The sequence below is a fragment of the Castor canadensis genome, chromosome 10 (genome assembly GCF_047511655.1).
Source record: "Castor canadensis chromosome 10, mCasCan1.hap1v2, whole genome shotgun sequence".
Taxonomy (NCBI): Eukaryota; Metazoa; Chordata; class Mammalia; order Rodentia; family Castoridae; genus Castor; species Castor canadensis.
Genome location: NC_133395.1, coordinates 36,427,740 through 36,451,590, shown reverse-complemented (window position 1 = coordinate 36,451,590; position 23,851 = coordinate 36,427,740). Strand labels below are relative to the sequence as shown.

At 38.3% G+C, this 23,851-nt stretch overlaps 1 long non-coding RNA gene across 1 annotated transcript in view; it reads left to right on the top strand.

Moving 5' to 3' along the window:
• Window positions 1–16,531: 16,531 nt before the first annotated feature.
• LOC141411591 (uncharacterized) overlaps window positions 16,532–23,851 on the top strand; it is a 39,612-nt gene continuing 32,292 nt past the window's right edge. The window contains exon 1 of the long non-coding RNA XR_012436431.1: window positions 16,532–16,692. This is a non-coding gene — a long non-coding RNA (uncharacterized lncRNA). The remainder of the gene's footprint in view (window positions 16,693–23,851) is intronic.

Genomic DNA, 23,851 nt, shown 5'->3' with positions numbered 1-23,851 from the left:
TGTGTATTATAGACCTAAAAACAAATGCAGTAGTATTAGTAGACATGGGTCACACACTAAGAGGAGAACACATACAGGAGGAATCGGGAAAGGGAAGGAAACCTAAAACTTGAATGTGATTAATGTGCCCACTGTAGAGGAGCAAATACAGTAATCTTAAACTGGCAGAGGCCACTATGGGAAGGGGACCAGGAAGTAGTGAAGAGGTCTGGTAGAGATGAACCAGTGTGGGTTGTAATACACATTGTGCATGGAAGCAATGCTAGGAATTTCTCTATATAGCTGTCTTTATCTCAAACTAGCAAAAATGCCTTGTCTTTATTATCTTTTATGTTTTCTCTTCAACAAAATCGGAGAACAAGAGGGTGGAACAGATTCTGTCCCTTGTTTCAGGGGCAGGGGGGGAAAGAGGGGGAGGAGGTGGCCAAAACAATGTATATACATGTGAGTAAATGTAAAAATGATTTTTTAAAAAACCTTGTAAAAGAAGCTAAGAAAAATAAATAAGTAAATCTTATTTTTTCATTTACTCCAAATATACAAAAGAAGAGAAAGTTTTCAGGGAACTCAATGGGACGCACTGATGAGAGAGAGCTCAGGGTAGCTTCTTCCCTTGATAAATGCCCAGTCTGAAGTCACTAAGAATTTGTAAAATAAGCAGTTCACTCCTGAGGTCAACCAATGCTTCCTTAATGCTCTTCTGCATTTCTTTTGGCAACAGGCCACTTCATGTAAACATCTGACGTGCTTCTTCCTTTTTTCCTAGTCCCATAAGTCATAGGACATTTTCCTATGCCTGGAAATCAATCTGTTCTCTTTTTCCATTACATAGATAGTAAGATTCTAGGAGTTACTCAACAGTCTCACAGTTACTGAGAACTTTAATTTCAATTTCAAAAATTTTCAAAATCTCCTACTTTAGAAGTCTATAAATTCATATTTTTACCATTTGGTTTCATTGGAATGAGAATAATTAAAACAGAAAATCAGTGAAGTCTTAGCAGGTTAATATACATTTAGCATTGTACAAGATTTTTGTCCTAATATTCAGCATTTCAGGAACTCTTGCTATGTGTAAGGCATACTAAGGCTATGGTAAGGCATGAGGATAGAAAAATAGAAGGCATTTTCTCTGCCCTCATGAAATACATTATCTAATTGAGGAAACGAAACTATTCAAAAGACAAAATTGTATGACATAACAGAACTATATTCTTGGAATTAGAAGACTAATTAAATGAATAGAGAAGAAATATTAAACTAATTCAGAGAAAAAATTACCACTTAGGCTGGACTGAATATGAAGATTTCACAAGGAAGAAGAGACTTCTATTATGATTGACTGATGGATGAGATTTACGGAGGCAGAGAGAAAGGAGTGCATTCCAGACCAGTAGGGTAGGTTTATGCAGAAGCATAAAATCGGAAAAGTGCAAGGCAGGTCAGGTGGAGTTTAGCTGGAGTATAATACCAGTGAAGTGAAGAGCTAGAGCTGTCTGCAAAGGTTGCTGTGAGGGTCAAAGTCTTACACTGTCAGAATTAAGCCATTTGGACTTCTAGTAGTCCATGGAGTCACTAAAGTCTTCTGGTAAAGAATGACAAGATTGAAGAAGTGTTTTATGATCAACTTGTCAGCAATATGAATGATGAATTGGCAATAAGAGAAGCTGGAAGCAGGGTGAATAATTAAAATTAAAAAGCTTCTATAATAGAAGAAATAGGGAAAGACGATAAGAAGCTCAACGAGAATGGCAGCACTGGTAGAAGAGAGATCAGGGAAGGAGATGGAGTCGGAAGACATTTTGAACAAAGACTTCACAAACGTTGGTAGCTAATAAGACCTGGGAGACAAAGGAAAGAATCCTTGACATCAAACTTTAAAGCCTGGATGAAAGTAAAAGACACTAGGACAGTGCCTTCCATTTGTATAGCACACTACATTTAATTTGCAAAGCATGTTTGTAATGGAGGTAAAGAAATGGACGATCTGGCAGTAAACATTATCCCTTTATGGTTTTTCAGCTACATGGGAGATACTTTAAGGCTACTGCTAGGCTCAAGTCCCCCTGCTCAGGCATGGCGCACAGTTCTGTACAGTCACCATACTTATACCGAAACATTAGCCTTCTTTTCACCACATGTGGATTGACTTGGGCTGGATGAGAAAGACTGCATGGGCCATCCAATCCCAGAAACTAGAATTAAAATCTAAAAGATTGTCAACTACAGGTACTAGGAAACTCAGAAATGAGTTTTTAGGTACTTTATGACAGGATCACATGCAAATAAAAGAGACAAAGAGGAAGGGTGGTGGCCAGCCTTGAAAATTAATGAGACCCTATCTCAATAAGAAAAAAGTTGGGCGTGACGGCACGGTATCTGTTCCTTTCAACAAAATTATCTGTCCCTGGCAGAGAAATCGTCATTCTACTACCCCAAGATGTCATGAAGTAAAATAGAACAGCCAAAGAGGAAAACTGATTTTAGGACTATATAACAGGTGGGGAAGGAAATAGCTTCAAATATGTTTATGCATCTTACACACCATTGGAATTATGGGATGAGACTAGGGCAGGAGTTGATTTAGTTGTGGGTAAGTAAAGGTGATGGTAGAAATCCTCTCATCTGTGAGTTTGTGGTAAGAGAAGACAGGAAAAGAAAGAAAATATAGTACAAATGGTCCGAAAAATTCAATATTGTCCCAAAGAAACATGTTCTAAATTGAATATTAATGATTTAGTTATGCTCTTTTAGATAGCAATTTAAAGAATTGTCATCTGATAATTAGGGACAGGTTTGACATGTCATTTCATAGGAATATTTGTCCAATAATAATACTGAGTGTATCTATTAGGTATGATGGGGCAAAGGAAAAATGAATCCATTCTAAGATGTCTTAACTCCCAATATTGAGAACCTATCACAATGCTGAAAACACATAAATATATTCTATGCTGATATAATACATGCAGGAAATTCTTTAAAACCAATATTACACTTGACATGAATTTCAGGATCTGCCTTTTTAAAAGTTTGTTTTCAGCAAGTCTTTTAACAACTTTGAGGAACTTGACTAAATCAGGTGTTATTCTGGTCTGTTATATGTACTGCAGGGAATTACGTCTTCTTTTAAATACAAATATATTGAACTCAGCTCAGGGACAGAGCTGAAATTTTGCAAATAGTATCAATGAAGTTCCTGTATTTCAGAAGTAGAAGGAGCTGTTTAAGACATAAAATAATCAAAGAGTTAATCTTGTTTCATTCTTATAGGAGGAAAGCCCACTGGCAAGCTATAACTATGTTAATTTTCAAACTTTTAAGTCCCTTTTCAAACCACAAAGCCAGCCAACTAAAGGTAAACGAAAGGGGCTGTTTGGTAAAGAAAGAAATGAACTATGCCTTTTGAAGTGTTTCCAGGGAAATGTGTTTGGAATATTGAAGTCCCAAGTGAGTTCCAAAGGTTATTCATTCACAAGTGAGATAAATTCATAGCTGTCAAATTGTCTAGATTCTCTGTGTGATCACCAGGGCTTCAAATCATTTATTTTTTTCTAACAAAAGTTCAATATTTTCACAGCTTCAAATTTGATCGTACTTTATAATTTGGAAATAAAGAATTGCTTCTCTCCCCCACTTGCTTACTGAAGCAATAAAAGTCCATGAGTATAAGAAAGCAGTTTTTCTCTTTCTTTGCATTTTCATTATTTTAGTAAAGCCAAATGTTTCTAAATTGGATGTTTCTCACAGTAAACTCACTCTATATAATTAAGAAAGTGTTTAGTTTCACCAAACAGATTGGGGAGAACTAGTGCAAATATAAAATTTTATAGTGTTTTATATTTGGCTGTATGTTCTGGAACATTTGTAAATGAAATTAGTCAAAAGTTCCCCAAAGTAAGATTTTGGTTCTCTCCTTCCCCCCGACTCTTTGAAGAACCATATTTTAACTGGTAAAACTTAAATTTAAGAGTTGAGAGTTAGACTCGTCAAGAAAGACAACAAGAAAGATAAGCCAGAAGTAATAAGAAGTAATGAAGCAGGTAGGGACCGTTGCAAGTGTGCAGAAGGCAAACCAACCCTGGCCTGTTATCTGTTATCTGTTAAAAGCATACTTTCAACAACTTTTGCTTCAGATTAGGAGCCCTTATGACCAAACCAAGCGAAAACTAGTGGGGTACAAGATGGCTACATAAATGATAAACACAGGCAAGGGAAATAATACCCAAGAAAAACCTAAGTAAGCCCCCTAGCTTCACTTGCTCTTAGTCAAGTTGAAGATCGCTAATTTTAGAGTCACAGAGCTGAATAATACATTGTTAGTCTCCCACTAGTGTCACTACAGGTAACACCTGTATTGCATTGGTTACTCATTACTGAGCCTATGAATATCTGATGGAGACTAAAATGGTATAAAAGGGTTGGCATCTCTGTCCTCAAACTGTGTCCATCTCCTTTGCTGTCTTAACCCCTGGGTCAGATTCTACAAGACTCTAAATTGATCATTTGAGAGCTTGTTTTGTCCAAGACTAGCAGAGGGCTGACTAGACATATTGCCCACTGGAGTGGAAATATGTTTTTTCTACCCAGTCTTTGTGCTTTACCCAACTCAAGCACCTATCATCTCTCTCTCAGCCTTATCACAAGGCCCAGACCAAACCATAAGACCAGGAGACTTAGGCAAGATGATGACACCAGAAACAGGTGGCAGTCAACATTCCCAACCCAAGCACTGAAATTCCTGCAGTGCCATCATGAACTGGGACATTTACACAAGACGATGAGGCCAGCTGGACCTTAGCAGTTTCTGAGCAAAGTTGACTGCCAAGTACAAGGTCAGAATGCTTGCACATAAGAAAGAAAACACCTTTCAGAAACTGTGCCCGTGACTAACGGACAATTACCAAACTTCAGCACACCCTCCCCCACAAAAATTAAGTAAAAGCCTGTTGCTCCCTTTATTGGGTGAAACGGTCTGGTTACCTCTTTGTCATAACTTCAAGCTGAAGCCACCTCACCCGATTAAAGTTTTGCCTGTCAGGTTCAAATATGTGGCTATTGTTTTCACCACCTGGTATCAATAATGCTTGACACAACACTGCACACGAGGCAGAAGTGAACCCTAGCTATTGGCCTGGCTAAACTTGGATTCATTTTAGCTGGAAATCCAAAGGAAAGGAGCAGGATTAGAGAACAGTGCCCAACCTGACATCCTCTGCTATGAAAGGGAAGGAGAGACCTGTTCCGACTCAGTGTCATAAAGCCACCATGCTTATGCACACATCTGGAAGGAAAGGCAAACAAAAGGCTTATGCAAAAATGCTGTGAAAGTCCAGCTATTTCTGCCTAGGCACGTGTTCTCACTGATGACCTACTAAGCAGACTGCAAAGCTAGAAGTGATCCTTGCCTTCAAGTGACACAATATCTTTGGGAAGTCAGGATATATATGAAAAAGGCAAAGTTCCAGTGCACAACAGCAAATGGGAGGGAAGTGGATGCTTTACTGTACTACAGTAATTGCCAGAGGAATGTGAACTGGAAGCTGAAGGACAGACAGCACTGAGGTCAGTGGGAAGGAAAGGTGGGAATACAGGCAACCAAAAAGGGTCCAGGACATAACGTAGGTTGGAAGTGGCAAACTATTCATCGACCATTTAGGCTTCTGTGGGAGCCCCATGAAGGAGAAAAGTAGTAAGAGCTGAGTGAAAGAGAGGGATTATACAGAGCCTTGAAAGCTTTAGACAGGCATTTTGTATAAATTTGTATTTTTAAAACTACTCTTCTGGTATTGATCTATAGATGGAGAAGGAAGAAATTATAGCAAAAGAGACAAATTAGAATGTTATAATAGATATAGATGACAATGATTTAGAGTGGAGACACAAGGAAATGAACAGCTAGCATTTATCCAGAATTTAGTAAGTAGCCAGGTGCCAGTTGCTCACGACTAACATTCTAGCTATTCAGGAGGCAGAGATCAGGAGGATTATGATTCAAAGCCAGCCCTAGCAAATAGTTCAGGAGACCCTATATAAACACACACACACACACACACACACACACAAAAGAACAGTAGAATGGCTCAAGGTATAGGCACTGAGTTCAAATGCTAGTACCACACCAAAAAAGAAAGAAAAAAGAATTTTCTGTCAGACACACTGTTAAGTGCATGTGAAAGGAGAAACGTTGCAAGAAGAACAGTAAAAATAATGATATACCTGGATAGCACTGTCTAAAATATTTCTTTACCAAGTTTCATTTTTTTCTCACAAAAATCCTGTGAGTCTGCTAAGCAGCTATGATACCTAATTTTATATATGCGGAAATTAAGGCCCAGAAAAATCACATAGCCAAAAAGAAACAGAGCTGAGACTTGAATACAAGTTTGGTAAAAAGTTTACACACAGCAGCTTATTTAGCTCTAAACTCCCTGTAAGTAAAGATAAAAATGATTGGTAGGGACGGGTGCAGGGGCTATACCCCTTATTGTCTGAAGAAATATTTAATAAAAACAAGTGTTCCTTGGACCAGAAGATACAAGCTTTTCCCCTAAAACAAGAGAAGTTAGTAATATAGGTATTTATTCAAGGGGCTTTCAACCACAAAGTGAAATGTGATTTTAGTAGAAGTCTTAAACAAAATGCAGACATGTTCTTTTTATGATTCTTTATTATATAGCCTTAGGAAACAATTTTAAATTGGTTCTGTGAAGGAATTATTTTTAAACAGCAGATGGTTGGAGCAATGCTTTCTAAGTAAATGCTATCCTTTCAAGACAGATTTATTGAGAGCCTACTATGTGCTGACATTGGTGCTAGGTAGTAGGTATATGGAGATGAAAGTCATGACTCCTGCCCTCAAAGTTCTAACAGTCCAGTGGAGAAATTAGTTAAGATGAAACACTTTTTGGGTGATGAGGTTTTATGCAAAGGTGGCAGCAGTATTGAGTGACAGACAAGCTAAATGTGCAAAACAGCCTCAGGGAGTCGGAGACCTGAAACTTCAAGGGACTTTTGGCAAGTGGATAAGAACAGAGTGGGTCTCACGAACAGAAGAAATGTCATGTGCAAAGGCACAAAGGCATGGAGTGCGAGGGGGTGCAAGAGGTCCCAGACACCAACCAGATCAGTGTTCCTGGAGATTTAGAAAGCCAGAAAGAGGGATGGTGGATGAGGGGCTGAAGGACTTACACCTGGTAGTCAAATGGGGTTATTTATACCCTGCAAGGAATGCTGTTTACTCTCTGAGTAAAGAGAAGTCACTAGTGACTGTTGAGCAGGGAAAGGATAAGGTCTCATGAGGACAGGAATGAGGGCCCCGAGAACTATCTCAATGCACTGGATGACTAATTTACCAAATGACCAATTTGTTACTTTTCTGATTTTACCAGTTTGGCAATATCATTTTCCTTAAATTTGTTTATAAAATTTATAGAGGTTTGTGAAATGCTAATTGGCTTGTTTTCATTATGACTTTATAGCTGTATTTTACAGAATGTACAGTTTGCATCTGGTGCTAGGATATAAATAAATTAAGAGCCTTTGCCAGGAAAAAAGAGAAGGAAAGTGAGCACAAGGTACAGTGCGATGTGCCAAAGGCAAAATTCCCTAAGGAGGCGGGCGAGCATGGGCTTGGGGGAACCACAGGCAGAGACGAAGGGGCAGAGAAAGAGAAAGAGAAGATTTTGGAACTGGGAAGGACATTAGGGAAAGAAATTGGAAAAATAGGATCAGAAGACAAGTCAGGAATCTGACGACTGGAGAAGAGAGGGTGAGAATAGGGCAAAGTCAAAGGCACCCACCCCCAGGACCTGCAGTCTACACCAGACATCTGATGTAAACAACTTGAGGAAAGTGGGATATTTGGCAAATTAGACATTCATGAGTGTTATTTCCAGCAAATTGACTCTTGACTAATTGGTTCTCTTTTCAAATGGCCAAGTTCCAATACAAAATGTTCAAGAAGAGATTTCTAGGACTTTAGGTGGAAAGAGGATGTAAAATCAAAGCTTCTTTTTAATGGGAAACTTGAATAAATCTGTAGGTAAGAATAAAAAGGTTAACAGTCGAACTACTTTTGAGGCAAGGTTGTCCAGGTACTATTGTGATGTAACAAACTTTCTCTAAGCCTAATAGCTTATTAAGTGTTGACAGTTATTTTGTTCACAAATCTGCAATTAGTTTAGGGCTTGTTGGGAATAACTAACTCATCCTTGCTCCACTTAGGGCTGGCTAAAAGGGCTCAAAGCCTAGGACTGAAATCAACTGAAGATTCCTCACTCACTCACTCACAGGCCTGGCAGTTGATGCTGCTCTTGCTTGGCAGTCTCAGTCCTTGTCCACTCTGTTGTGACTTCTCTGAATGAGCTAGTTTGGGCTTCCCCATAGCATGTAAGAAGAGTTGAAGGACAAACATCTCAATAAATGGAAAGCCATCAATATGACATAATAAGAAAAGTATAAAGACTTGTGGTACACACAACAGACACACACACAGATGTGGAGCATCTCTAATTTAGAAATCTCAAATCCAAAATGCTCCAAAATTTAGAGCTTTTGGAGTATTGACATGACATCACAAGTAGAAGTTCTACACCTGACGTCATGTGATGGGTCACAGTCAAATGTAAGCATAGTTTTAAAAATTTAGAAAATTACCCCCACGCTATGTGTTTGAGATGTATATGAATATAAGTAAATTTTTAGTTTAGATTTGGGTCCCCTACACAAGACATGTCATTTTGTGTATTTGCAAATATTGCAAAAAATTTTTTTAAAATATGAAATCCACAATACTCCCGGTCTTAAGATAAAGGATACTGAATCTGTATATGTGACCATCTTTGAAAAATACAATCAACCACTGAAGCTTACTCAGATGGTATTAAAAATAATTATATCCAAAGCACAAAGATGAAATAGCCTTGCATAGGGGCCAGGTCAAGAATATAATTGATTTGTGAACTAATTTAAGGAGAACCAGGAAAGCTATGCAAGCATGTTCAAGCTTTTTATTTTCCTTCCATCTAGGTTTCAAATGATATCTTCGTCCTGCAATTTTCCTCTTTTATCTTAACGTCAAGTGCAGGGAGTTATAATTTGATGCATTTTGATGAAAGTTTTAGTCACACATTAAAATACTTGACCCTGAAATCTTCCTTTTTATACCATGATTGTTAGCAGGAATACAGAGAGATCAGACATAGGTATTTGGAAGAGCTAATTTTCAACATATACATACTTCTTTGGGAAGAAACAAGAAAAAGTAAGAAGTGGGGTCAACAAGAGCAGATATAGCAGTAAAGTGTTGTATCAATTCCACCCTGCTCTAGCCTTCCTCTACTATCAATTTTCACTATCTGTTGTATTCTCTGAGGTGTGAAGAGCTTGCCACATCTTTCCAAAGATGAAGAAAAACCATCCTTAAATAATTGCATATTTAATAATGCTTAATACTTACCATTAAAGTAATGTCAGAATTTATAAATTGCTCACAAGTAGTAGCACTGATCTAATTTTCTTTTCCTTTAATGTCTATTGTTCTCACCTTAGAAATTATAAGGAATGTTTTCTAGGTCTAATCATTTTCTGGAACATCTCATTTATTTTAGAGATATTAGAGTTAGTATCTATTTATTTCTTTTCCCCTGGGTCCAAAGGAAATTAAATGTTGAAAAAATGTAGATAGATTAAGGAGAAATATTTTCCATATCTAATAAGCTTCGTGAGAAGAAAGAACAGCATTTTTTTAACATGTTGTGGAAGGCTGAGGTTAGCAGTTGTGTTAATGGGTTGATTGTCAAACTTTTAGAAAAGCACAGAGGTTGAGAGATTGAACTTCCGGAAACCATATAAATTGCTGGCAGAAATTCTAGGAGAATGTGACTATTAAAGGGCAATTATGAATGGTGACATCAGAGCACTTAGAGGGAATGCTAAGCATGGTGTAGTATCTGGCTACTAGACCACCTGGAAAAGATCTATACATGATTATTTTCATCCTAAGGGGAAAATCTAATGCACACCATAGACTAGCAAAATCATTATATCATATGAACTCTGCTTTGATTCTGTCAATTCCTTTCCCATCCTGCTACACCAGAGAAAGTGTCTCTTCTGCTAATAGTGACTAATTCCCCTGTATGCACCCAGATTCCTTCCCTCCCCAGCTTATTAACTTATTCTTTGGTTACACCCTTTCCTGGATCTTCACCTTCTCCATGTAGACCAAGTCAGTCTTACTAGAACACTAACTAATGCACTCAGCCCAAAGAAAAAGTGAACTCTATAGGTCAAAATCTGTCCACTTCTTTCTCCATGAATGGCCAGAAGATTTTCAAGAAAGCAAAGAAGCAAGAGAGGAGGGAGGACAGGATGGAGAGAGGGAGGGAGAAAAGAAGGAAGGAAACAGGAAAGAACAGAAAAGAGAGGAAAGGGAAAGAAGTTTTATCTAATTAGCTAACATTCCAAAGCTAATAAGACCTAATGGCTTGTCAGTAAGGAATCTGAGAAACAGGAAAAGCTAAGTTCATTTGCCACCATTAGACACCTAAAATGGAAAGAAAAAGAAAGGCCTTACTAATTTATTCAAATCAAAAAATAAGGATAATGTTCTACGTGCAAAGCACCATTGTGCTATGAACTGTGCAATTCAAGTTCACTGCATGATGTAGTGAACTTGTAACTGAAATTTCTTCATTATATGTCTTTAAACATAAAGAGCTTATGTGCTTTTGAAAGAAGTGGAATTTGGAATAGCAAGAGCATGGAGACTTCTTTTACTTTAAGGCATTCAGATGACTGCGTCATAGAAACTTGAAGCTATTTATTGAGCTGCTATCTCAGATGAAGGACTTTTTGGAATTAATAAGCTCAGAGAGACCCAACTTGTCAGACCCCTAGTGGCTCAGAGGATTGTTCATCTTCGTGAATATGACAAGACATCTAAACACCCTGAACCTGAGACTGCAAGGAACAAGGAGCACTACTTATTTGCTCAAAGTGTGAGTATGCAGACTCCATGTGGACATGTGGACTGAGCAGATGGCTGCTGAGGAAGGCACTCACTGCCCATTTCTGAACAGTCAGGGCTCAATATATTCAAAATTTTGAAGAATTGCAGAATTAATTGATGGAAATAACACTACAATTTGAGAAGGGATTCATACAATTTAATGAATACAAATCATACTAATGTTTCTGGGTGCACTTATAGGTAATAATCAGATATGTCTGAAATAGCAAAAGTCAATTCTATTACAAGAAAAAAATGGTGTGGATTGTGCCCACCTACAAAATAAAGTATTCCTGGAAATTTAACTTAAGTGTTATTTTAATCCATTTGGTCACATTCTTTGAAATATTTGAGTCTTGGTCTGAAGTATGTTTCTTACTTGTAATGAATTCTACTGGTATCCTGGCCAAATCCCCTTGTCCAGGACTAACGTGTGTACACATCTCCTTACTGCTGTTATTGACTACTAATGGTGTGAAATAAGAACTTTTTCCAGGTAACTGCCCTCAGCCATGCAAGAGCTGCTTAACCTGAGAGGTAATGATACATCCCTATCCTAGGGACAGATAACAGCCAATGACTACCTGTGTGGGTGGAGTGAGTAGGTATGGACTTGCTTCAAGGAGAAACAATGTTACAGTTCGTGCCCCTCACAACTCCTGTTGGGATAGGCTAAAGCTAGACTCCATCTGAAACTTCATCTTAATATAAGTATCATCTACCATTTACCCTGTTTATCTTATTTCTTTTCTCCTAAGAAAATAAATAATATCCATCTGAATCTGTCTTAGGCCCTGTTTCTAAGAAATATGAACTAAAATTTGATATTAGCAGTGGTTCTAAGAAGCAGACTTTAGGGGAGGGGGGATGAAGGAGAAAGATGGAAGGGGTGAATCTAATTGTAAGCACATATGCAAAGGTCACAATGTATCCCCCTGTACAACTGTAATATGCTAATAAAAATACATAATTTAAAAAATAAAACTAAATAAAAAGAAGCAGACTCTAAGGTTAAGATTCTCAGCTAGATGAGAGCCCTATTGGTGGAAGGCCGGGTACTGATGGCCTACGCATGCTGTCAACAAATTTTACTTGAGATTAACTGGAACAGGATATGGACAGAAAGGGAAACACTGACTCCTGCAACATGATTGGCATCTGACAGAAAGAAAGAAAATAATCATTATAAGAGTGTGGAATTACAGGACTATTGCCATAACTTCTTTGGAGAAAGAATAGTGAGCAGGATCAAGGCAATGAATTCCCAAAGCGTCAAGGCCAGAGGACCTCCTCAACAACACTTAAATCCTCATCTGTGGTAGAGGGATGACCCAATGTTTAGCTGAATTCACTCACCTTAAAATACTGTCTGAAGTTTCCTAGACCATCTGGATAATCCACAGAATATTGCAACAGTACATTACACTGATAACACACCTATGAAGAAGAAGTAACAAGTATTCCTGGTGAAACACATGCATCCCAAATAGTGAGAAGCAAACACTGGATGATTCAGAAGCCTGACTCATTAATGAAGTTTGTAGGGGGCTGGTGATCTGAGGCCTGACAGGACTTTTGTTCCCTAAACTAAAGGGTAAAGTTATTGCACTGCACCTTACAACTTAATAAACACACACAACACCTGGTAGACCTCATTAGACTTTGGAGAGGTAGCATATCTACACTTGAGATTAACGTTCTGACCCATTTATGGGGTGCTAAAGAGATGATACTTTTTGAATGGGACCCAAATCAAGAAAAGAGATAAAAAGCCAACCCACGCCGTGAGACATGCAGATTTACCACTCGGACCACATGACCTTAGGCTGCATGATACCAGATGAATTTGTGCCAGGAAATAATACCATGTGGTGTCTCTGCCTAACACCAAGTAGGTTCACCTGAACATCCCTGAGCAGCCACAGAATCTCACCATTAAATAGAAGTAGTTCTGAAGTTGTAACTACCCATAGAGATATAAGGACGTCAAGCACAAGTCATATGGTTGTCAGTGCTAAGAAGCACCAGGAGCAGGCTCAGACAGGTGCGATGGGCATAATTAAACTATACAGGAGATATACACCTGTTCATACTGTGACAGGGATACCACTTGATCACAGGTGTGTTCTCATGGAGAGTTCCCTATGATAGCTGACAGAGAGAGAAATAGGCCAGGCTTGGTTCAAAGATAAGTCAGCTTGGTGTATAGGTGCAATCTCAAAATGGATTGTTGCTGAAACTTAAAAGTGGCTCTGAACAATAGTGGTGAAGGGAAAGTCTTCTAGTGGACAGAAATTCAGGAATGCAACCCTGCTTTGTGTGGAAAGAAAGGTAGCCTAAGATAAAGATATACATAGACTCATAGGAATGGTGAATGACTTGGTTTGTTGAACACATCTGGAAAGGGCAAACAAGAAAGAAAGAAGTTAAATTGTTTCTGTTTGCAAACAGCATCATTTTATATGTAGAAAATTCTAAAGACACCACTAAAAAAAAAAAAGAACTAATAGCTTCAGCAAAGCTGCAAGGTATAAAACCAACATAAAAATTAGTGTCTTTATATACTAACTATGAATGTCTGAAAAAGGAATCAAGAAAATAATCTCATTTGCAATAGCTAAAAAAATGAAACACTTAGGAATATATTTAACTAAGGAAGTAAAATATGTGTATACTGAAAACTATGAAACACTGAAGAAGGCACAAATAAATGAAAATGTATTCCATGTTCATGATTTAGAACAATTAATATTGTTAAAATGTCCAAAGTACTCCAAAGTAATCTACAAATTCAATATGATCCCAATGAAAAACTCACAGGAATAGAAAAAAATCCTAAAATTTATGGCTAATTAAGTTTCAACAAAGATGCCAAAAATAAACATTGAGGAAAGAACAGTATCTTTAATAAATGGTGCTGGAAAACTGAATATCTACATTCAGAGAAATGAAATTAGATCTTCATCTGACACCCACCATAAAAATCAACACAAAATGGATCAAAGAATTAAATGTAAGACCTAAGACCATAGTCTACTGTAAGAAAGCATACAAAAATGATCCATCACACTGGTATGAATAATGATATTTTGGATATGATACAAAAAACACAGGCAACACAAGCAAAAATAAACAAATATATCAAATTAGGAAGTTCTGCATGGCCAAGAAAACAAACAGAATGAAGGAAAAACCTAGAGAATGGGAGAAAATATGTGCAAACATACAATAAGGGGTTAATATCCAAAATGTATAAGGAGCCCAAACAACTCAATAGCAAGGGAGAAAATGATTAAAAATGACAAAGAATCTAAGTAAACATTTCTCACAAGAATACATACAAGTGGCTAACAGTTGCATGAAAAAAAGTTTCAACCTTACTTATCATCTGAGAAATAGGAAGGAAAGAAGGAAGGAGAAGGGAAGAAAAGGAAGGAAAGGAGGGAGGGAGGAAGGGAGTGAGTGATTGGCTAATATCAAAACGATAAAAGATCACAAGTGTTGGCCAGGGTGTGGAAAACAAGGAACTCATACACTGTTGGTGGGAAAGCACATTCTTAAAGACACTGTAGAAGACAACATGTATGTCCACACCATATGTTAAAATCTGTTGAAATTCATAGCAAGTAAAGCACTCCTTTTTCTCTGTTGAAAATATTTAAAGACAGTAAAATATATTATAAAAAATACTAACTTAGGCAAGAGATGACAAGATATTTCTCCAAAGTTAGGAACTTTCTATACTCCTAGGACAGAGAGATGTTGCCCAGGACTTAGGAAGAAGGACAAGGGTAAGCTACAAATAGAATCATATGGTGACCTCACTGGGAGGCAGCACTCCCCCACCCCCATCCTAAGCACCACACCAATGAGGAAATTATGGAACAATAGTGATCCTTCCCTTTGGCAGGGAAAGTGCTAGGAGCCACAAATTCTCCTTCCTGAACCACCATTCACCTAACAGGCCTCTAAATGCTTGATTTAACTATGCAAAAACACTACTAATTATGCTTATTTATGGGACTGACTCACTATTTGAGTCTAATTGCCATGCAGCAAAAGAACTGTTAAAATATATCATTAAACTACTTGAATAATTAGAGAGAAATTTGCTTGTCCTCCTAGTTCAAGACTAAGCTTTAGGGCAGGGACCTCGCCCCTCATTCCTACCTTTTGTATTTTCTTAAATTAGATGGAGAAACAGAGTGTGAGCACTGACAAACCAGCCTCCTTGTCAGAAATCTGAGCCTGGTAAACAATGAGACTTTTAGCCACAGTATACTATTCACTGTCTTAGTTTGGGCTGCTATGAAAATTAGCATAGCCAGGTGCTGGTGGCTCATGCCTATAATCCTAGCTACTCAGGAGGCAGAGATCAGGAGGATTGTTGTTCCAAGCCAGCCTGGGCAAAGACTGGGTGGCTTATCCAACAAACATTTATTTCTCATAGTACTGGAGGCTGGGAGTACAAAATCTGGTGCTGGTAAGGATTGGTTTCATGGTCTGCTTCTTGGTCCTTTTTCAGATTGCAAACTGCCAACTTCTCTTTGGCAGAAAAAGAGCAAGCCACCTCTCTGGCCTCTCCTTAAAAAGGCACTATTCCCACTCATTAGGGCTCCATCTTCATGACCTATCTCTTGGGAGATATCCCAAGAGCCCCATCTCTAAATACCATCACCCTGAGATTCTATCTCAAACTATGGATTTTAGACATTCACTCCATAACATCAGCTGTTCTCACCTGACAACCAGCCTCTCTCCTCTGCCTCATCCCACAGCTTTCCTCAGGGACTTCCCCATAGCACATCATCCTCAACAGCAACTCTAGCTGCAGCTTTATCATTCACATTAGCTCTCCCCCGAAAACTCGCTTACCTCCTCGTATTCTCCCTATCCCACCTCTGCCTTCCCCTCAGCACCTGCCTCTTGCTCTTGGAGACCACAATTCCTTTGGGCTCACTGTGTTGTTGGTTTTTTTATTTAACTCCCCTTTTTATCTTGCTCCATGTGTTTGTTCCTTCAAGAACCGGACTTCTCAAAGTCAAAGCATCTGGCAATGACTTCTCTGATGAAGACCATTCATCTTCCCAAATCTGCCAGCATAAAGAATAGGGCAGTGGGGAAAGAGGAAGCAGCCTTCTCATTTGTTAAGGGCACTTCCACAATTATATCAGGGAATGCTCTTGTTTTGATGGTTTAAAGTCAACTTCCTGCTCCAAATTTTCACAGTACCCTGGTGTTCATTGCCTCCTCTCTCTTGGCCCAAACACTAGATCTATTCCCACTGTTCTCCTCAGTCTGTCATTCACATTCTTCCTCTCCACTCTGCCTTCCAGTTCTATAATTAACAAGTCACCTTCCTCACACATTACCCTTCAAAATCCTTGACATTTTGAAACTCCTGCCTCCAGACACTGTGCCAAACACTAGAGATATAGTAGTTAGAAAAAGTAACCTGTTTCCTGCCTTTATGGACCTCCACAACCCAGAAGAGGTGACAGAAACTCACACACACACTCACACACACACACACACACACACACACACACACACACTCACACACTCAGTTACAATGTTCTTGTCTGTTATGAAGAAAAATCTCGGAGAACTACAAAATCACACAAGAGAGAGAGACACTGTTAGGACAGAGAAAGCTCCCCTGAGCCATGATCTGAAAGGTAAGTAGTACTGAGCCAGGTGGAAAGGGGGGAGAAGAGCATTCTAAGCAGTGACTAGTACTTACTTAGTCATCCCAATGGCTTAACAATGTCTTATAGTTCCTCAGAAATTTCTCTACCCTGGATCTGTGGCTGTGTATTTTAATGTGTCTTTTTTGAGCATCTTAATTCTCTTACCTTTTTTCCAAATCTACCCACTCATTCTCAATCACACATTCAAGTTGCCACAAGTCATTCTGTTACCTCTTGCTCCTACAACAGCTGAACAGTATGAAATTGTCATTTTGGCACATAAAGGATTGTCAAATGTGGGAAATTCCGTATGGTTTAAACTAACATTATTGATAAACTTAAAAGCTACTTGGCTGTCATTAGAACCACCTCTAGCCAGAGGATCTCCCTTAAATTTCTGTTGTAACCCTGAAGTGAGTCATTGACCATCTTCATCACTAAAACTTCCAGGGAAAAGTTTTTGTCACCAAAAACAGTCACCCACACCACTACATCATAGCCAGTGATTTTTTTTTTCTCTAACCTATCGCTTATGCCTAGAAAAATAAGTTACTCCCTTCTGTTAGATAGAACAGCAGTATAGACAATGATTAACTATTATGTAACACGTTTTCTTGGGCATCCATCCAGATATGGACTGTCTGGGATGATTCTATTCAAACTCATCTATGACTTCTACACAAAATGGACCAAGAAATATATAAGGTACAAGCAATCCGAAAGTGATAAAATAGGGCTAATGCTCACTTCTAACTTTAAAATCTTTTGGTTTTCTTTTCTTTCTTTCAGTACTGGGGTCCTCATACTTGCTAGGCAAGCACTCTACTACCTGAGTTATGCCCCTGCCCTTTTGTTGGTTTATTTGTTTGTTTGAGACAGGGTGTTGTCATTATCTGTGTGCTGGCTGGCCTCCTGTCTCCGTCTCAAGTGGCTGGGATTGCATACCTGTACCATCACACCTGGCTCTTTCTATTCCATGTCATCTCCTCTTGGCTGAAGTCTTTCAGGAGGCAGGGACAAGCAATGGAAGAGAGTCAGGACACCTTAGTAAAGCAAATTCTCTGTGTTTCTTGTATAATCTATGTAGGCTAGAATGGCCTCAGTTATCTAGAACTGCCAGAGCCTCTAGACATTTACACTTGCCCTCTGCTAACACGGCTTCTGGATAGCATCACCCTTGCCCTAACTCCCCACTCCATTGGTCAACTTCTTACTGCTTCCCATGATCCCCGATGGCCTCTTAACTTGTGAGGGAGTGGATAAGAGGGAGTTTGGAAACAGACTGACCCAAGGCTTGCCTCCAGACAGGGAAGATGATTGGTTAAAGAACAGCTGAAGGGCACAGTGTAACAGCCAGTCACATACTGAGTACTTGTGCTCTCTGCTAGGATTTTACTCACCCTGATCTCCCAGTACTGGAATCTCAGATGTTCGAATAGCTCTTACACATATCTCTCTTTAGAAACTTGCAGATCCTTTTTAAACAAACGGCTTTACAACCGAATCATCTCAAAATCAAATGCAAAAGAAAGGATGGTAATCTTTCCAATCAGCATGAACTGAATCCTTTTATTATGTACTCCCATCCACTCTTGTTCTGCATTTCCAAAGACCCAGGGCCTGCTGTACCTTTGAGAAAGGGAAAGGAACAAATGTTTACTTAACAGTTATCATGTGCCAGGCACTGTGCTAGGAATTTTACATACTAATCCTTTCTCTGGAAAGTAAAAATAAGGAGGTTGTAGTGTTATGGGACATTGAGGCAGTTTGGCAGGATGCAACATTTTATTGTGCCAGCACAGACTCAAAGGACTCGTGTCCAAAGGCTGAGCCCCAAGAACCAAAGGGGTTTCACCTTACACACCCTTACAAGCAGGTTACACAGGCAATAAAATTAAAAAACAAGGTTTAACCCCTATATGGTTACATGTTACTAGGTTACATGCTACTTCAGCCAAGTGCTAAGTGCCCTTCTACCCCTAGTGCTGTGTGACATTCTTCACCTTTGAATTCTGTAGGTTTTTATCTCTCTGCTATGCCATCCCTTCCCCCCTGCTACTTTATCAGAACTCAGGCTTAGTTTGTTTTCTTCTGATCCTCCTCCCTGCTACATTAGTAAGAGGAGGAAGAGGAAAAGAGAGTGATGATGCCCTTGATTTGTATTTGTTTCATCACGGAAAGAGGAAGAGAGAAAGTTGTGTTGTGACTTTTTTTTTCCCAAATAGTATGCAGAGATTATGATTTTCTAAAGAACAATATAGTTACCAATATGGTAAATAAGGCACAAATTTGGCAGCTCTCTAAACTGGAGAAAATACCTGTAAATTTGCCACCTCCCTTAACCCTCTCATTCCCCCCTTCCTCCCCTCCCTACCCTAAGATGAAATGATCTGGGACAAACTAATTGAGAAAACTAGTAGTGCATGCCTTCAGGAGGTTTTATTAATGGAACCAGACACATTGCTATAACAGAATGTACGACTGCTCTTTTACATTGATCTAATTAGAACATTTACATACTGAATGCCTCCTGGACAATTCCCTACCAGTGACACTTACTGTGTGCACCAGGCAAGAGCACTCTTCAGGTGAAATTGAACAAAGAAGTCATCAAGTTTCCTTTCTCTCTAAGAAAAATAACATTGTCAAGATTATTATCAATCAATAAACTGTCATAGTCTCTGCATAAATGGGGATATTGGGTTTCCTTGTACTTATGAAAGATGGGGAAACCAAAAGTTCTTCTCACCCTGGTAAGGCAGATACCCAAACCTGCTGAGCAGAAGTGGCCCTATGAGTTTAAACAGAGAACAGGAATAAAAAGACGGTCATGTTATGCAGCATACCAGAAAACAAAATGCAAAAATATTAGAAATATTAAAAATTTACATAATCGTATTAGAGTTACTATTTTATGACTGCTTGGTATTTTATGATTACTTTAGTCTCACCCCCAACTCTACAAAAGTAGTGATTATTTTAGAGATGTGGGAAGTGAAGCATAGCCAAAGTCACCAATGACAGTAGAGACAGAGAAAGCTAGAACCCAGTGAACTGCTTGCTCAAAGTCACCTCAATATATATGTGTGGAAAAGAGTGTCTTCCATATTTCCTTTCTCCACCACTTCTCACACACTCTTCCAGGCAATCCCACTCCCCTAACATTTTAATCTGTTCATTCTCTGAAGCTTTCATAACATAGGAGATAAATCTGTTTGAAGTTAGTACATCACAGATATTTAGAACATATTGGGTGATTGTAATAGGATTATCTAAAAAGGAACCTAAAAACACAGAGATCTTTCAGAACCTCCAACTTAAAGGGAAATTAAATTGAAAGTCACAGTTTAGACTCAATCCTAAAGGAAAGTACTCTATATTCTATGTTTTAAGCAAAATTTCAAAATTCTGTGAAGTTTAAGAATTATGTTGATAGGAGTAAAAATGGATACTTGCATAAACTAATATATAGAAGTCTAAAAAGGGAAAACAATTTTTTTGCCTTCTCTCTTCATTATACCTCATTCTCTTTACTCCTAGAGTCTACTCACAAAAGATAAGAAGCCAATCCTCATAGGAGATAAGATTCTTCTGAGAATAATTGAAGGATAACTTTTTATTCCTAAACTAAAGAAATAGGAAGTTTTTTCTGCTAAGCAAATGAAAGAGCTTCCCCAATTCAAGAGTGATCATAGCAAGATATTTCCCTAATCAAAGGGCATTAGTATGCAAAATATATTAAGTACTGGAATTGAATTAAAGAGATGGAAGACCTGATTCAAACAAGGCTGTTTATCTTGTTGACCAAAAGCTAAATGAACATTGTTTCTGACGATGATGTGCTTTTTATGGCCAGTCATTGTTGGAGAAACAGATCGTTCAGATGAAAGCCAGACATTTACAGAGAAGTTGTTCATCCCAGATGCTCCTGTTTTCATGCTGAAATTTTTCACCAGTGGCTTAATAATTATTCTGTTGCACACACTCTGAAAGCTAGGCATATGTATTTCTTTATGAGGCCTCAAGGCTTTGTCTGCAAGCACATTCAACTGGCCTCCAGCCTAATGACCTAGGCAGAGATGCTCTATCTCTCTGGGAGGAGCTACACTTCCATGAGCTTTGTTCAACCTCAAAGAAGAGCAGCTCCCCCTAGTTTCAACCCATAGAAAAGAAACAGCCATCTAGGTGGTTAAATTTTCAGTTCTATTATATGCTTATCACGTTACAACTCAAATGTGCAAGAAAAACATGGCTCCTTTATAGCTGCTTTGATATTTCTCAGGAAAGCTCCAACCAATTATGTAATGGAAGGAAAATTAAATTTAGTCCAATCTAGATTAAAATGTAATCTCTGCCAATAATTGAAAATCTCTCTCTTAGTTTAAATCAGTCTTTAGAAGCTGTTCAATAATTAGATATCCCCACACTTTCTTTGCTGTAGTCCAAAACAGTCTTGATATATGGTGGGTGACTTATAAATCTTTATGGTGTTGAGATTAATGGAATTTCTTGGACATGCATTGCCTTTCTGGAATCTTCTGTGTAATGGCTGGCTCGTTCCCACATACAAGCATATTGTTATACTTCACAGCTGAGAAGTATAGGTGATGAGTAGTGTTGATTTTTTTTCCTCGGGTTGGTCTTTGCGTAGTAGTCTATCCTATGACCTTGAACTCTGACCCATTTCTTTACTTTTGGAGGTTCTACAGACCTTCCTCAGTATCTGCTGCATTCTCTATCCAATGCCTGTCCTCCATTGCCCCTCTCAGTCCTTAGCAGGTTAAACTCTAGGGTTGACCTCTGGAAGATGAAACCAGTGGAGGATCTGGAGTGCGAACTAAAAACTCTAACTGCCCTCTACTCTGCTACCTTACAATACATGGGCTGCCTCACATTATGCAAAGACATCCTGCTCAGAATCTCAGCAGGGGAAAACAATGTAACAAAAGCCTCTGACTTCTATTTATCCTAACCTGACTCACTTAACTCCTCTCCAATCAGATACTTGAGTTTCCAAGGAAAGGTTGAGACTTGATTCTGCTAACCTTCTTCCTCTAGCCCACTCATCTTCTTCCCACCAGCCCCTGGATATGGAAGATAGGAGAGTTGAAGGTTTTCACTTTTTCTCCCTAAATAAATAGAATGTTCCTTGTATCATAACTCTCTCTGTTACAAAATGATTTCCTCTTTCTCTTCTTACCTGGACCCAGTATTGATGAAGGGTAATTGGTTTCTTATTAAGGACACATAAATTAGATTTTATGAAATATTATATTTTTGACATGGATTTAGGAGATATCTCAGAGACCGAGAAGAAAGAGGAAAATTTCTTGCAGAGCCCAGCGTTTGACAAGAGGTAGATTTTGGGATCAGCAGTGAAATGCTATAGGCCATTTGTTTTGTCTCAGAACCTGACTAAACTGCCACTTTTTGCAATCTTGTCCTAAGGCTTATTATAAAAGACTGCAATGGTGCTGTTTGTCTTCTCTTTAACTATCCATACCCTTCTGCTGTAAGCCATTTCTAGGTGTCAGGCCCACATGAGCTGACAGAATATCTTATCCTGTTTTCATAACCTGTTTGGTTTAGAAATTGTTTTCATAGTTTCAAGGACAAAGTGAATACATTTCTTTTTTATAGTTCCCTTTGGTCTTTTGGTGTTTGATTTGTTTGTTGTTCTGTGTTTGACTTGGATAGTCTAAGATCTTCATAAATGTTGAGAGAAGAGGGGGGAGACCTTGCAAGTTCATTTTTATAGCTACTACTAATAGTATTCTTTCCAAAAGAAGAAATTGTCTTAAATAATTAGCCAACTTGAATAAAACTCCATATATCTGAGGTAAGAAAGGAAAACCCCAAAGGTTAAGTAGAATGAAAGTTTTAAATGCTTTCATTCAATAATTTTCCCTGTCTCTGTGTCTTTCAATTGGACTGTTCCCCCAAAACAAAAGAGTTTTGATTTTTACAATTTTTATTTTTGCAAGAAGGAATCAATAATCTTCTCCATGTTTACTTCAGGGCCCTGAGCTAGAGTCAACTATCCTTATCTTTTAAGGAAAAAAGTTCATCCTTTCCTATCCTGTGTTGAAAGACAAAGGAGTGTTTTCTGTGTGACTTCCATGAACAACTTTCTCCAGCACTCAACCTGTACATTCATGGAACTTTTCAACAAATAAATCATTGGGAGAAATTAACACGATTCCTATGACTTCCCTAAGCTTACAGGTCTATTTTGTGCTTTCATAGGATTGTTGTTCATGCCATCCGTCTAGTAGACATAAATAGCCAAGCTAAAGAAAAAAACCCTGCTCCACAGAGGCTATCAGTACACCTCACTTGATAAAGACTCTGGTCTGTATGTCCACTGGATTGACGGGCATAACTGACTGAAAAAGGCTGTGGTACACTCAGGCATGACAGATTACCCAGAACCAGAAGTTACTATAACATTCTAAGACCAGCATCTCAGTCTGCCTCATGTGGCAAGTACTAGAGTTTTCCTGACAAGGGAATTAATAGTGTGGGCTACCACTATTGGCTAATGCATTAGAGATACCACTTAGCAATTTGTTGTTCTTTTCAGGGTTAAACAGACAATAAAAAAAAATCATATCCCTTACATACTCTATAGTCCATAAAAGGCCTATGGCAGATCTTCTTGTAGCCCAAAGAATTGTCTACCTTTCATTTCCCAAGTAATGTATTTTCAAATATGAATCCTTTAATTCTCTAAGCCACAAGGCTTACAGATTATCAGGATCTGGCAAGTATTTAACATATTTACTTTACTATTTCATAAGTTACAATACACAAATTGCCTCACAAGCAAGCCCTTGAAAATAAGGTAATACTAAGACATCATTAAGGGTATGACTTAAAACAATATACCGTTAAGGATTTCAGAATTAAACCTTATATTCATGGTAGGTTTCATGCAATACCAGTCCAAATTTCATCCAACCATAAAAACCATTTTGAACTAATATAATAGGAAATTAGATGAGCCATAATGTCTAGGCAAAATCAGCTAAGTTTAAAACGTAATAGCATATATAAATGTATATATTATAAATATAAATGAAACAGATCACAGGATAGTCAAAAAGTGACAGCTGCTTTAATTCGTAGGAGTTTAGACTTCCAGCCC